Below are 3,839 nucleotides of genomic sequence, written 5' to 3'. Positions count from 1 at the left end.
ATGGCTGACGATTCTGCTGAGGCAATGAAAGCGGCTTTGCTGAAGGCTCAGAGGACCTTCACCGCACTCAATCTGAGGCCCAGCAGACCATTGACAGCCTCAGAAAGAGTTGGACTCTGTCAAAAGTAACAAAACACCCAAACAGCGTATCCGGAACATAATTCCTAAAGCGCTTAATCTCGAAGATTCCGAGGCCAGCGAAGGTGAAGATGGAGCAGCTAGATCCGACGATGAAGCAGATGAAGCTGATCCCACAGCCAGGAAAATGGCGCTCCTAGAATCTCAGAACAGGAAAATACTTCGCATGCTGACGAAGCTACCTGGAGCACCTACCCCTGTGGCTGAAGAATCTCCTGATGGCTACGCCCAATCCCCCTTCGTGGAAGAAATCGCAAGAGCCAGGATTCCCAAAAAGATCAACGTGACCCAGCCTCACAAGCTGTATGATGGAGCTGCGGATCCCTATGACCATGTGGCTCAATATAAACAGAAGATGTGGACTCTGTCCATTCCTGAGCATCTGCTAGAAGCCACCATGTGCAAGTCCTTCGGGGCCACCCTATCTGGACCTGCTTTACAATGGCTGATAAGTCTTAAGCCAGGTAGCATTCAAAATTTTGCTGCTTTAATTAACAAGTTTTATATGCAGTTTGCAAGCAGCAGAATCCTAGAGAAGCACACCGGCGACTTGTACCGCATCACCCAGAAAGCCAATGAAGCTGTGAGGCAGTACCTAGATCGATTCAACAAGGAAATGATCTCTGTCAAGAACCTGGATGTTCCCACAGCTATCGAAGCATTCAGGAGAGGACTAACCTATAAATCTAGATTGTATTATGAATTGACCAGGTACCCATGTGGCACATTCGAAGAGGTCAGGGCCAGAGCTATGGCTGAGATACGTGTCGAGGAGACGAGGCGTCCAGGTACGTAAGCGAGCCTAGCTATGATCGGAAATCCCAGAACCAGAAGAAGACTGATTGGCGCCATCACCATATCAGAAGCGCGAAAGTAATAACGTAGCCAGCAAGGCCACAGGTAAACATCTAACATGATTACCCTTCCATTGCTTCCTACTGTTTTAACGTGGATGCAGGAGGCGTAGTAAACGCATTAGAAAAGCTGGGAACCACAGTTAGGTGGCCTCGCAAAACGACAGACCAGACAGCGAGAAGGACACCACCAAGTGGTGTAGCTACCATGGCGACCATGGCCATCGAACAGAAGAATGCAATGCTCTCAAAAAGGAGGTGGCATGGCTGCTCAAGAAGGGCTATCTCGAGCACTTGATGGGAAAAAGGGGCAGCAAGAAGATAAAGCTGGCCCCAGCCAGCAACAGCCTCGTCCGCCACCTGAGCCCCTCACGATAAGGTAATCAATTCTATCTCTGGAGGTTCAGAAATATGTGGACTAACATACTCTGCAGCCAAGAGTTTGCTCGAGAAGGTTCCAAAATGCACCTAGCCCGCTGAGGAGTGCTGAAGAGAAAAAGCTCAGAAGCATGACCATCAGCTTCGACGAAGAAGATGGAGATGAAGAAGCTGATAATCATGACGGCCTCGTCGTGTCTCTCACCGTCAGCAATTGCCTCATGAAGCGAGTCCTGATAGACAATGGCAGCTCAGCTAATATCATTTTCAAAAGTGCTCTAGAAAGCATGGGGCTGCAGGAAGCTGATATCCTCAGGAAAGCAACCGTTCTGTTCGGGTTCAATGGCGAGCCAGCTACAACGCTCGGAGAAATCGTATTGCCACCTATGCAAAAGGAGTCAACCTCCAAACCAGGTTCAATGTGGTAGATTGTCCCTCAGCATACAACATCATAATGGGGACACCATGGATCCACAAAATGCGAGCTGTACCTTCCACCTATCACCAGACTATTAAATTCCCTACCAAGTGGGGAGTACAAGAAATCAGGGGCGATCGCAAGCTGGCTAGGGAATGCTATAGCATATCTCTAAAAGCAAAAAAGGAATCTATCTAGCAATTACAGCAAGGTCCAGCGCCAGCCAAGCCAACAGATCAAGATGTAGATGAAGTGGCGTTGGACCCAGCAAAGCCAGAGCAGACCGTGCAGATTGGGGCATCCCTCCAGCTGAGGAAAGCAGCGATTATTGAATTCTTAAAGAAAAATGTAAGCTGTTTTGCATGGAGCCATGAAGACATGGTAGGCATTGAGCCTGACATCATCACCCATAAGCTAAACGTCGATCCCAACTCAAAGCCCGTGAAGCAGAAAAGAAGGAAGTTTGCTCCAGAAAGAAAATTGATAGTCAACGAGGAGGTGGACAAGCTACTCAAAGCTGGCAAAATCCGAGAAGTCAAATATCCCGATTGGCTAGCTAACGTGGTGGTTGTTGGAAAGAAAAATGGCAAATGGCGGGTGTGCATCGATTTTACAGATCTCAATAAGGCGTGCCCAAAGATCCATTCCCGCTGCCACATATTGATGCATTAGTGGACGCTACAGCTGGCCATGAAAGGCTAACTTCCTAGATGCGTACTCAGGTTACAATCAGATACTAATGGATCCTGCAGACCAAGAAAAGACCGCCTTCATGACTGAAAGAGGCATCTATTGTTACAAGGTAATGCCCTTTGGGCTAAAAAATGCGGGTGCCACCTACCAGCGGCTAGTCAACAAGATGTTCGAGAAGCAGCTGGGGGACACGATGGAAGTCTATATAGATGACATGCTGGTCAAAACAAAGAAAGCAGAGGATCATGTGGACCACCTGCAAGAAACCTTTGAAGTCTTAAAGAAGTATGGGATGAAGCTCAATCCTAGCAAGTGTTCCTTGGTGTCCCAGCAGGCAAGTTTTTGGGCTACATAGTCACCCAGCGAGGAATAGAAGCCAATCCCAGCCAAGTGCAAGCACTAATCAACATCAGTCACCGCGAAACCTGAAAGAGGTCCAGAAGCTGACGGAAGGGTAGCTGCACTGAACAGATTCATATCCAGATCATCCGACAAGTGCCACTTTTTTACAACGTGCTAAAAAAGAATAAAGGATTCAACTGGACAGATGAGCATGAAGCTGCATTGCAGGATCTGAAGGCCTACCTGGCTCAACCTCCCCTCTATCAAAGCCACCACAGGAGAGACTCTCCAGCTGTATCTAGCTGTTAGCAGCAAAGCGGTAAGTGCGGTACTAGCCAGGGAAGCTGAAAATCAACAACTCCCAGTTTATTACGTTAGCAAATCCTTGCTGGATGCTGAAACCAGGTACACATCACTTGAAAAGTTAGTATTAGCTTTATATATGGCATCTCGTAAGTGAGGCACTATTTTGAGTCTCACCCCATTCATGTTATGACTAATTACCCCATCAAAGCAGTATTACGAAAACCTGAGCATTCAGGGAGAATGGCCAAATGGGCCATATCCCTGAGTGCACATGACATTAGGTATCTACCCAGGACAGCTATAAAATCGCAAGCCCTAGCTGACTTTGTGGCAGACTTTAGCCCTGACTTAGCTGCTACCGCTGAAGAAGAAGTGCGCCAGTTAACAAAGTAGGTAAATCAGGCTCATGGCAGCTGTATGTAGATGGATCTTCAAACTTCAGAGGGATGGTCTAGGTATAGTGCTAAAGTCGCCACAAGGGGACATGATAGTACGCGCTATCTGCTGCGATTTTAAAGCTACCAACAATGAAGCTGAATATGAGGCCTTAATAGCAGGTATGACACTAGCACATGATTTAAAAGCTAACAGTTTGCGTGTCTTCAGTGATTCGTTGCTAATAGTAAGCCAGGTAAATGGAGAGTACGCAGCTAAAGATTCTAAAATGGCCTCTTACCTAGAGCTAGCCAAAGACAAAGCCAAGTTATTCG

The sequence above is a fragment of the Beta vulgaris genome, chromosome 7 (genome assembly GCF_026745355.1).
Source record: "Beta vulgaris subsp. vulgaris cultivar EL10 chromosome 7, EL10.2, whole genome shotgun sequence".
Taxonomy (NCBI): Eukaryota; Viridiplantae; Streptophyta; class Magnoliopsida; order Caryophyllales; family Amaranthaceae; genus Beta; species Beta vulgaris.
The sequence above is the reverse complement of the archived record's forward strand: the minus strand, read 5'-3'. Positions refer to the sequence as shown.